The sequence below is a fragment of the Diadema antillarum genome, unplaced genomic scaffold (assembly GCF_040938485.1).
Source record: "Diadema antillarum isolate AM-2024a unplaced genomic scaffold, OU_Dant_1.0 seq00001083_RagTag, whole genome shotgun sequence".
Taxonomy (NCBI): Eukaryota; Metazoa; Echinodermata; class Echinoidea; order Diadematoida; family Diadematidae; genus Diadema; species Diadema antillarum.
The window spans coordinates 265,667-277,913 of record NW_027271903.1 but is presented as its reverse complement, the minus strand read 5'-3'; the positions used below and the strand labels follow the sequence as shown (position 1 = coordinate 277,913).

Here is a 12,247-nt window from a genome sequence, read left to right as displayed (position 1 = left end):
CAATCTCGAGGGTTTGTGAAATGGAAGAATCAATAGCTCATACCTCAAGTACACTATCAAATGTGTGAATGATAACGGGATGAAAGCAATACAACGATATTAATTGGCAAAGCCGATTGTGTGTGTTTGTATATTCTGCTTAACACTGGACATTGGGGGGGAAAAATGCTTACAAATTCATGAAATTTTTGCGTAGAGTTCTTTTTTTATCGCAACTGATTGACAAATTGCCCTACAACTTGACATTCGGTGGTCGTGCGGATAAGATGCCTGTCTGGTGATCAGGAGGTCTAGGCTCAAAATCCTGCCTAAGTATGCATGCCCATGATTTTTTATCATGGCTACTTCTAAACACTCATTAATTCGGGGCTTATTCAGTGTATGCAATTTTTCAATCAGTTGTGATAAAAATATGTTTGATATCATGTAGTGGCTATCTTCAAAATGTTATATAGTGATCACCTATTTATGGTCTTGTTATAGAAAGTCAAGTTCTGTTAAAGCCACTGTTTACCATTGGGAACAATGATTAAAAAAATGTTCACATTTCTTACAAATGTATAGTTCAGTTGTATCACAAAACATCCTACCATATAAAAAATTTGCAATAAAGCCCCAAATATATGGAGATATCACTGATTTTCCCAATAAACCGTAAATGTAGATGGTTTATTCTAGCAATGATTTTGACAGAGCTATTGGTCAGTTTTGTTTATTCAACAATACTTAATATTGATCATACTAATTAACATTTTTATGTTGGTTGTTTCTATTCCTAACTCACATTTCAGAACTACTTTGAAGCACTGAAGCTGTATTTTTTATTCCATTTGCAAATGGAAAATAATGGCTTTCACTAATAGTGTACACAAATCTGATGTGACTTGTACAAAGTCTACTGAAATTTGAGTCTCATGGGAAAAGTTTTAAGAGTTTTGTGATAGCTGTCTGTATAAGGTCATGTGACGTTATGTAATGCTATCAGTGATAAAACAAGACAAAATACTGCTAGAATGAAGTATAATTTAAAAAAAAAGATGTCTTGACATCTAGAAATGCATAAAGTATTGGTCCTTTTATCCGGTACACACATTCAGTCTTTATTTATGATAATATTAAGGCTTGTTCTGCTTCGATAATCTTTAGTTTTGGACATACTTGAGGAAATAAGGTAAAAATACCTTCCACCCCCCCCCCCTTTTTTTTTCTGCATGGCCAGTGAATACTAGAATCCCCCTGATGGGCCTGATTTTTTGTATTTTTTTTTTATAATGGTAGTTCAGAGGGTACCAGTAAATTTGCCACAGTGGTTATTCAATAGGAAATAAAGACCCAGAGCCATCTTGTGCAGGGCAGCATTAAGTGAGCTAATGATTGATGGTGTATTGGTGCATAGCCATGTGAAAGTCGGCATTCATTAAGTATGCATCTATTGCCTTGCAGGAAAGATGGGCATATCTGAGTAGGACAACGACAGAAGGTACTTCAATGCCAAGCTAAGAAAATGGCTACAAAAATGCAGTAAGAGAAAAGAGTGAATAAAACAAAACTGTTCGAGGTGATAAACTTTTTGAGAGAAGGGGTGATTTACCTATCGCTCGGTGAGAATAGATATCAAATATCATACCAAGTATTTTTATGTGCACGCTATGTGGATCCAATACCAGCAACACTAGTTAATGAGAGAAACTTACATGAGTTGAAAGCACAGGAGGTAAAAGTTTCTTCAGAGTTTTAATTAATAGTGGATGTATAGACAAGTCGAGATAAGACAGCAAAGAGATATGCAAGTACACGTATTATTCAAGTAGGCTATAGATTTGTGTTGTCTACAGCGATGATCAAACCGGACCTCCGTCTTGTAAGAAAAGAGAAGATGTGCTCTGTGAGTTGTGAGGCGATATGCCGAAAGAAGGAGAGATGCGTGTAGCGAGGATTACTGAATTAAGGAGAAGTGAGAAGGAGGTAGGGAGAAGACGAAGGGAAAGAGAGAGAGGGAAGTGAAGGGAGAGATGTGAGTAAGACATGGAAGTTAGCATTGATTCATTAACATGACCATGATATCTCGTGTGCAAACCCTCGCTCAACAGCTCTCTCCGGCTTGTTAATGCAAATTAGCTCCTCACACAAAGTCAACGCTTATATGCGTTGCATCTAATTAACATGCCAGCTGGACTTGGGGTGTGAGAAGGCAATGCAGAGAGAAAGAGGCTATAGGAGACTTGGGTCGTGAGAGAAAGAGAAAAGCCAGTGTCAGTTTGTCTGACTCTACGTCTCTTGCTCTCTCTCCCTCGTTTGGGGAATGATTCATTATGCAGTGAGAATTAAGAAGCTATGCATTTGGTCGTCGGGCAGTAGCAGCAGAAGCCACGCTCGTCATGTCCACTGCGGCAGGCTGATGAGTGTGAGTGAGAGGCAAGGTAGGTAGGGGCCTTGATTAGCCCAGTGTGTGGTGAAAAGAGTGCTCTTTTTCCCCCCTTCTCGCCAGTGTGTGGGGGTAGTGTGAGGACAGCGAAGGGGGCTTGTCGGGGGAGCACCGGCCAAGCGCTGGGATATGCCAGCGCATAGCCCGTGGGCTGGTCATTAAAAGGCAACCATGCATGCACTTGTGCCGCACACTATTTCAGCCTTTTCATTTCTCCTATCTCTTTCTCTCTCCTTCCCTCTGATACTCTTACTCTATTATTCCAATGTGATTTAATTTCTCTCTTTCTTAAAGTCTCCCTTCTGTTTTTCCCTTCTCCTCCGTGACCTCTCAGATCTGCGGCCCTTTGCTCCATATCCCCACTGGATTCATTTATAACTCCACTGATCAGAAACCAGGACTATTCATCACCAAGTATCGAGTCGTCGACCCATGTCGTGCAGCCTGATTTCCATAGCTGTCTTTGGAGTGTGACATCCGTCTTGCAAGGTAAGCACATTTCCAATGACTTCCTTTCCTAGTCCCTTCATTCTCGGTGCTGGTGTTGTCGTTACCTTCAACGCCAACCTGTATGATAAGCCACCCTCACCCTGCATAGTGTAGTCCTAATGTTCTCCAATGGACTGTGTCCACGGTGTGCCTTGAAGACTGACTAATAAAGTGGATCAAATCCCATCTGATGTGCATTTTATTCCCTTCTGGAATTCCTCATGCAGTTTAGTATCCTTCCTTCGCTCTTCTTACGAGCTCCCTTCACGCTTGACTCTCGGGGACACGTATTTGCACTCATGGGACTGAAGAGATGTGACTGGTGTCACAGATTTTCCCCCTTGGAGGCATTTTGGTGTGTTACATACCTCTGTGTACCATAATCCTTGCCCTTCCTGCACTACCCCACCCCCCTTCCTTATGATGTCATTCTAAAGGCAAGCAACTAATTCAGAGGAGACTCGTGTCCCCTCGTAAACCACCCTCCCCGTCTTTTCTTGTGCGGATTATCTCTTCAGGCAAATCTCTGCTGCTGATTGGGTGTTGTGCTTCCTAAGCCCGTAATCCTTCCCCAGTTGCCTAGCGATGAGTAGTCCCTTTCTCTGTTTAATCACCCCAAATGTCAGAATCATAGTTCTTGAAACCTGGAGTCGTGTCCTCCCCGGCGCACACCTAAGCTTTCCGCTGCTGTTGCGAAATGTTGACAACACCAGAATTCCAGGCATTGTGCCCATGAATTATGTGCTATTACTCCTGGGTGTATGCGGGGAGTTGTGTTCTCGCTGACGAGATGCTACAAATGTACATCAATACGCACAGAGCTCTACAGGTATTTTGAATTTCAGCAAGCTTTTCTTGCCTGCCTGTTCTGGAGGCACTAGAGGTGCGATGTAGGTCGGCTAATTCCCCCAATCATGGGGCAGCTTTGCCTTGACTCCTCCTGGCTGTCCGCTAAAGCTGAGCTGCCCCTCTCACTTCTACCACATTCATGACCTGTCTTCAAATCTGTCTAAAATGGCGACCTCGAAGGGAGGGGGGGGGGGATTTTAACTGAGCTAGAAAAAAAAAGTCTGAAGGTATTTATCCTTTTCCATTTCTTCTATCATGCAAGAATAATCTATTTCTTATTTCAACTGAAATTGCTTCTAAAAAAACCCACCCCAAATCCAGTCCTTTTCTATATGATGTATGATTTTTTTTAACCTTTCTTTTTTTCCAAATGTGAATCAACATGAAATGTAAGTTTGGTCCATAAAATTTATTCTGTTATTACACTGTCTTGGTTGTATTTCAACACCACCTCTCTTTTATTTACATCTTGTGTAGTGAGCGATATGTCAACCAGTTTTGGCTGACAAGTTGTCATCACATGACTGGATGTCGGGTGTTTATAAAAACTGTGAAGTATTTTATTTTAAAACTTGAATACTAATTACAATCTGCAGTAGAAATAAGGAATGGTACAAACTTTTATGTGGACAAATGTAGTCAGATGCTACAATAATGTAATGAGACATACCACAATGTGCATTATTACTATGGGTACATTCCCCTTTTCCTGTGGTGTATGCTGACATTGTTTGCACCACCCTCCTTTTCTTTGTATGCAGCATTCCATGACACTGATATTTTGATCTAGGATCTGACAGTGGGAGAAGTTTGCATAAATTTGACCCTGTTTGTGAGTGTTTCTGTGCTTGTAACTTTCTGTGTCAGAATTGCTCTGAAAGTGGGTGGAATAATTAGAGCTAATCGAGGACAGTGTTTGTCAATCGGCTGAATTCCACACAGTTATGCAATGTTTACCTCCTTCTTCAGAGTAATCTGTCTGGTTAGGCCTGGCATATGTCAATATGCACTTTGTAAACAGCTAACTGCTCTGGCAAGGACCTCAGTCCCGTGCAATCACATTTGTGATGGCCAACATGGAGAGAAGTGTGACATTGCGGTAGTGAGTATTGAATAATAACAGAAGCAAGTGTGCTTTCTCAAATGTGATCCATACACTGAGAAGAAAACATTTTTTTTTCTCGATATCACACCGACTGATAGCAGGATTATGTTAATGATCAATGGCAATGGTGAATTGGCAATACCTTCATAGTTATAACTTCAGATCAGTGATTCAAACACGTCTATAACCAAGGGTAATGATTTCTGGATGTCAAACTGAAACCAAATTATTCTCTGTGTCATGTTGAGAGTATTCAGTTTCAAAATGGCAGCAGAAAGCAGTCATGTGCTTTAATCCATCCTGGAGGAACGGAGATAATTGTGTGGAATAGAATTTGTGTGCGCTGCTGCTGGGCAGAAAACAGTATTTTTGCATCCAAAGTCATTCCCATCCCCACGGGGTTTGGACATGCAAGGTGGATAAGAAAAGAATGCTTTGGCCAGCCCTCATGAATTGCTAATCCCCTGGGTTGGAATAATGCTGTCCGCTACGCATTAGCATATTGCGGGCGTCATGTGTCTTTCTCATTAACGCTTGAATTAATTGGTGCTTTCACGCTTGAGTCCATGGTTACCTAGTTATCGGCTGCCTTTCTGTTTGGCACACGCTAGAAACCATATTCCATCCCCCGTTCCCTTCTTCTGCCATCTCGCTTCTCTTGCTTTGTTTTTGCGTGACCTCATTATCTGCACGGCAAATCACGCCACCCAATTAAGTGGGTTTGCATGGAATCAGCACAGAATGATTTTGAATAATCACCTCTTTGCAAAGAAAGATAGGAAAACAGAATGACAATAAATGTACAAAGTTAACAAGGTATGAAAAAAACTTACTGCCAAAGTGTGAAAATTGTGACCATGCTCACGTAGCTGTCATATGCTTAAATAGATAATGCTACAATCTGCAGTATGTAAAGCAAGAAAAATGCTAGATTTTCCCCCTCAGGAAAACTAGCCTGTAACAAAAGTCTAATCTTCTACAGGAAGTCTGCAAGTAAAGGTTAGAAAAAAAAATGGTGCTATCTTTTCGCGCAGGTTTTGCTGACAAAGATTAATACCTGACGCAATGCCTGAATAGCGGAATAGAGTTTATGATAAAAGGTAAGACAGTGTAGAGTTCAGATACTTCCGTGCCTTCATTTGACTTAAAAGAGCATCCATTTACTCACTTTGAATGACTCCAGATACCCCTTCAAATGCAAAACTAATCAAATATTTTATAGAGCGGAATCATATGTGTGAGAGAGAGGGGGAGATATAAGAACGAGAGAGAGAGAGAGATAAAGAGTAAGAGAAGAAAGAACGTGTATCGTCTTTTTATCCTTTGTTCAGATTGTCAAGCTGCGTATGTATGCAGAAGAGGGGGGAGAAATATTAATCAATAATGGTTAGCTGCAGATAATGAAACCAGTAAGGAAATCAGAAATGTGTGAGTGAAAGGGGGGGGGGGGGGAGAGGAAGAAACTTCGCAGAATAAAACAAGCGAGGGGAGGAAAAAAATGCAACCAAGGTCATAGGAGACTTTGCGTCATCATACAGCGGGATGATTACAATTGAGCGTTATTGTACCGCAATGAACTGCATTGTTGAAACATACACGTATGAATACAAAGGCACCTGCAATGAAGCGCTAAACTTTTCATCGGCGCAGTTTTCAATTAACCGGGAAGAAAGAGAATACCATGCAGTACAGAAGTCATTTCACTCTGGTTGAAACGGGCGGAACAAAAAGAAGGCTGTTTAAGAATTCATTTCAATTAATGTGAAAGAGAAAGGAAGAGAGCAATATAGAAAAGGGAGAGGGGAGGTTTGACTCTTACTGAACAATTAGCAAGGTCCTTTTATAATTTAGGGGCGAAAGTATCAAATGTTTCGACTGAAGAATCAGAGTTACAGACATACAAAGAAAACATACTTTCTGTTAATACAAGAAAAGATTTGAATTTTCATATGAATGGTAGATAGTGATCCACAGTATATGATAGTCTCATGGGTATCTCTAATATCATCTATATGCCTTATCATTATGACTAATGACTTTGAGTAGTAGTTCACTCATCTTGAAATAAGATACACAAAGATTGAGATATTAATGCAATACCATGGAAATATACACCATGTTGGAATTCATCATATATAGATATATATTTCATTTGCAGAAATATGCTGCTAGAGGAGAAAAAATTGACTAATTTAAAGAATTTCCATGCCATCTCTATTACTTCAGTAGCCATATATATCTACAGAGGTTATGCTTTTATATTTTGTAGGATCCGCCAAGATTTCATCAAAATACTGTAAAACATGATATATTCGTGGTATGAAATTTTCGCGAATTGCCATTGACGTTCAATGCATGTAGTGTAGACAAAAACTCCACGTGCAGTTTAATTTCGCGAATTTTGGCGCTTGCGAAATTCGCGAAATTAAAATGCATGTGAAAATTCCTTGTTTTACAGTATAAAGTGTGATATCCCAGAACTTGACTGAATATCTACCCCAAGATGATGCAAGTGATACATACAAAAATTAACATTGACCTGTTGCATTCTAGGTATTTTTACATTTTCATAAAAAAAGTTTGATAAGTACATATTCCAACAGTGGATAGAATATGAACATGTCTGAACTTATTAGAACATCTTATAATTTGTCTTCATTCTTTCTTATTATATGATCAACCCAAAGCTGCCCTTTTGGTTGATTTTATGCTAAATATGAAAGAAAAAAGTAAGAAACAAATGAAAGAGATTATCTAGCAATAGAAAATGATTGCCACTTGATTATGATGCAAAATACTTGATAAGAACACCTATGTCACCACTACCAACAATGTCAGCTCTTTCTCAGCCCGTCAAATGGCTGACTTTTGAGATTATGTTGCTATCAATGTTGTGGTTGGAGGGAAGGAATCCAAAAATACTGGAACAAATGATGTCATCTTTGTGGTATGAAGACCTTCTCTCATTTACGCTTACATCTCCAACAAAACCAGGCCAAACAGCTGTAAGTTTTGTGTGGTTTAGGTTGTGATGTTCAGCAGCCAGATTAAACTGAGTCTAGAAATTGAGACTAGGCAAACAGGTCAGTGCAAGGTATGCACTAGGCAGAGTTGTGGGCACTGAGACAGTGCAACCCTGTCTTGTGTTGTGTGGAGTGTGGCTGGTTATCTCTGAATGGCATGTAATGGAGGTTTACCCAACAGTGATGGACTAGCCACTGCAATCAGGAATTTTGTTTCTCATCACAATGTACAGTGCAATTACCCTGCATGTTCTTTCTTATCACTGGTCCATCAGTGGCTCAGATTAATCAGATCATAGCTGCTTAATTAGCACATAGACCTTAAAGAATAATTTTACCTGCCTTCTTCAAGAAAAAATATTATTATTGAACCGTTGAATTTGAAAAGAAAATGCCATAAGTGGTTTTGACTCAAATGTGTGGACTATGACAATTCATATTTGATCTGAGTGGAGATACTGTTATTAGTCATTCTGGCCATTATTTTGATTGGGCCTCACCTTTCAATAATTCACGGGCCTGTGTTGAGTGTCATCAACGTGCGACTTAATGATGTGAAATAGAGAGAGAAAGGTGTGAAACTGCACCTTGTGGCTGAAAACATGGTAGAGTTAGACATCTGGAAAAAAAGCCCCAAAATGAGTGCTTTGTTGTTACTGCAAACAAAGTCTGTTCCTGTCTGAATGACTAACAGGTCTCTGGCTCAGGTAATTAAATATTATTATTGAAGCTGAGCCAGACTGCTCTGATAAACTACAGTCCCATTTTCTTCCCTGTAATGAAACCCCCCCCCCCAAAAAAAAAGAAAAAAAAAAAGAAAGAAAGAAAAAGAAAAGGATTTACACTTTCTTCTGTCTGTGCATAGAACAGAGATGTCTTATTTTCTTCCCCGTATGTAGTGTCTGCTCTCCTACAAGAATGTGTATCTATAGAGTCATTTTTTGTATGGCATTTGGGCATCTAATGTAATATCTCATCGACATATTGTCTGTCACTGGTATATGTCAGGGAATAACTGTCCTCATACCTGAATAACTGTCATGACTTGTTAGCATTAAAATGCAGTGACAGCATTCAATTTGTCATCAATTTTGCAGACCAGACATGGATATTGACCAGTAGTTGTCATTCCATACCATCTCAGGAAATTCATGGCGTCTTAGCAAGCTGGCCTTCTGTTTGCAACAATTTCTTTCATATATGTCCGAGACATATAATAATATATACATTTTTGATCAAAAGGTCATGATTAATATCTTATGAATGTTGTTGATAATATTGGGGAAAAATAAGTGTGTATGTAAAACAGAGCAGATTGTCAAGTTTATGCATTATTTTAGGCTCTGGTTAGCACCTCCTTTGATTTGAGGTCCTTTAATGATCTGGTGTTCATTAGGAGCCGGCAAAGCTCATTACACTTGCCGCATCATACCAAGCCAGCGCTCATTCTGGTTTATCGACGGATGTTGGGAGAGCTGGGGCAGAGAACAGGTGGCAGGAAACCAACACTCGACTTGATGGTGTTTATTCTAGCCATTGACTATGACCTTAGCTTGTCCTCAATACACCAGCCTAGTCTCTGATATCAGACCCTGCATAGAAGCAGTTGTATAGGGGTAGGATTTTGTGACTTGGTTGATAACGGCTGGTAGGGAAGTTGCTGTGGGGAAAAAATAATTGTGATTATTTATCACCTTTTGCCTGATATGCTGGAAATATTGATGTCTTGATCACTTATGCAATTCAAGCTTCTAATCTTTGATGCAATGGATCATGCTAATTAACATCTTTTTTTTTTGAAAGTGTTTTTTTTTTTAAATCCTACACAACCTACAGTTGTACCTTTGCTAATGCACTTGGGGAAAGGTGATTGCTAGAGTCAATGATACATGTCCCCAATTATTCATGGAGTGTAATTTTGAATGTTTTTGTTCCATAAGAATTGCCTCTACCTTGTGACCTGTAAATTTGCTTGTTTTCATATGACTAGGTCATAATAAAATCGATGCTGAGAATTAGCTGGGGTCGTGGAATCTTAGCTTAGCTGGGAGAAGTGTTGTTTGTGCCATTGTAGTGCATTATTATCTTATTATTATTGTTGTTGTTATCATTATTATTATTATTGTTATTGTTATTATTATTATTATTATTATTATTATTATTATTATTATTATTATTATTATTATTATTATTATTTCAGCATTTCAGACATGTGTACATGCGTGAACACAAAACACAATAATTCAGCATAACAAAGATTAGAAAACACAAATTAGAAAAAAAACCACCTTGAAAACAACAGTAAGGTATGAGACTTCAACTTTCTACTGCTGAACCGAACTTACTTTGTTTAGTGCAGTGAAATGGGCCTATTTATCTGTCTTTATTTTCTAGCATCTATGAAATCATTGTGTTTAGATTCATGGAATAATATATAACATTATGGTAATTTGAGCTGCAATAGCGACATGGAAAATGCTAACATTAGAAGTTGATTATTGCCATGGTAGTTTTAATTATTGTCAGGCCCAGTTGTTGCATACTCTTTATTAACATAATTGTCTTTAAAGTTGTTGTTTTTTTCTGTTCATACATGTATATGTGCCATCAATCTTGCATTTACTTCATAATTTTTTAATGTGACCTTTATGAGGATTGTAATACAAGTGAATAGTTGAAAAGGGAAGCCTACATATCAGTTTATTTTTGCAGTGATATATAATGTTATTAATTTTCCATTGTTCAGTAATTTTTGGTTATGTGAAATTGTGAATGGAGTTAAATGAACAATCATGTTATCCAGTGAAATGTTCAAATTTTCATAGTGACTAGTGTTCTAGATTTAATTATAGGTTGCTGTTTCTCTATGGTGAGTCCCACCCCCCTTTAATAGTGGCGCTAGCAAGAAACCCAGCCAGCGGATGGTCCAGGTGTATGAAAAGGTAGACTAGTCTTAAGCCCGCCTCTGTCTGGTTGGCTAACCTGCTTAGAGTCCAGTGACAGCAGCTAGCCAGTCATGTGATGTATGGGATTCCCTTGGGACTAGGAGTTCGGTGGTAGTCTGATCCTCTCATACTCTCCTATTCACCTCATTGCACCATCAGTCTACACATCCCTATCCGCCGTCTATCAATTGGACCAAAAAGAATGTCAGGCCTTCAGTGCAGACACCCCAAGAATGACTCAACTTGTTCAGGACTAGTCAATGCTCTGTATCTGTATCTTGTGTAGATTCACTCATTCTGTTAAACCACTCATGATAGGGACCCTACCTGTTGGTGTCGATGAAAAACGTGGTTGGTTATTTCTTCAAATTGCATCTGACATGGAACCTAGTGTGGCAAGGATTCCTTATCAATACACTAGATTCATTAAAGATAGATGGATATTTGCATGTGATAATATTACCTAAGTTTTCTTCCCTCATACTAAAGACAAAGCAAGGATAAAGACATTATAATATTTGTACTTCTGACACCAATTGCCAGTAGGGCCTACCTGTATTTGACATGTTCACAGATCTGTGACACAGAAGAAATGTAATATATTGATTACTTCTTCAGTAGACTTGACATAATAATGCTTTCAAGTTAATAGAAGCAGTGTTATAGATCTGAGACTGTTGTACATTGCCAGGGCCTTCCTGAAGTATGCCCTTTTTTCATTTTAAAGAAGGTTTTCTGTTGTTGTTTAAGGTCACCTGTACTATCTAACCATGAAGATGATATTGTTTTTCTTTTATATTTATTAATATTATCATAATCAGTAATATTCTGAGTAATACTCATGAAGCATCACGTGGATAAACTAAGCTCCTTAGTTCCTGCCTTGGGTTGTCGGAAGAAGTCTGCTATTGTCACAAATCGTTCTTCCATGTTGGAAGTGTAATCACCCGTGAAATGCTTAGTTACTAGTTAGGTAAGTCACGATATGCATCGGAGGCTGGAGTCGGAGTGACAGCTTAATGCTTTACAGGGACATTAAAATCTGTAAGCATCAAAGCACAAGAATGCGAATAAAACCAATCTTTTGTAGAGAAAAAAAAGTGAGATTGCGAGTCGATGAAGCATCTGTATAGCCATGAATGTAGGATACTGGATTTTTTAACAATTCTGTGGAGTTTCCTGTTTGTTTGTTTTGGGTTTTTTTTTTTCTTGGGATTATGTCAGATCATGAAAAGCTCTACAAGGAAGAGGTAGAAAAATGTACAAAAGGGCTTTTTACACTTGTAAATTTTTGCTTAGCCCCGGACCAACGGTGGGGCTAAGGGGGGGCCTTAGCCCCACCGTTGGTACGGGACTATCCTTAGCCCACTTTCTGTTTACACTTGTTTTTGCCAAAGTGGGCTAGCCCCAC

The 12,247-nt window shown here is 38.9% G+C and overlaps 1 protein-coding gene across 6 annotated transcripts in view; it reads left to right on the top strand.

Moving 5' to 3' along the window:
• The window catches only part of LOC139743465 (zinc finger homeobox protein 3-like), a 242,178-nt gene that overhangs the window by 175,955 nt on the left and 53,976 nt on the right, over window positions 1-12,247 (top strand). For all 6 annotated transcript variants that reach the window (XR_011711761.1, XM_071653946.1, XM_071653945.1 and 3 more), the window contains one exon: window positions 2,760-2,914. The gene's annotated coding sequence lies outside the window, so the exon portion shown is untranslated. The remainder of the gene's footprint in view (window positions 1-2,759; window positions 2,915-12,247) is intronic.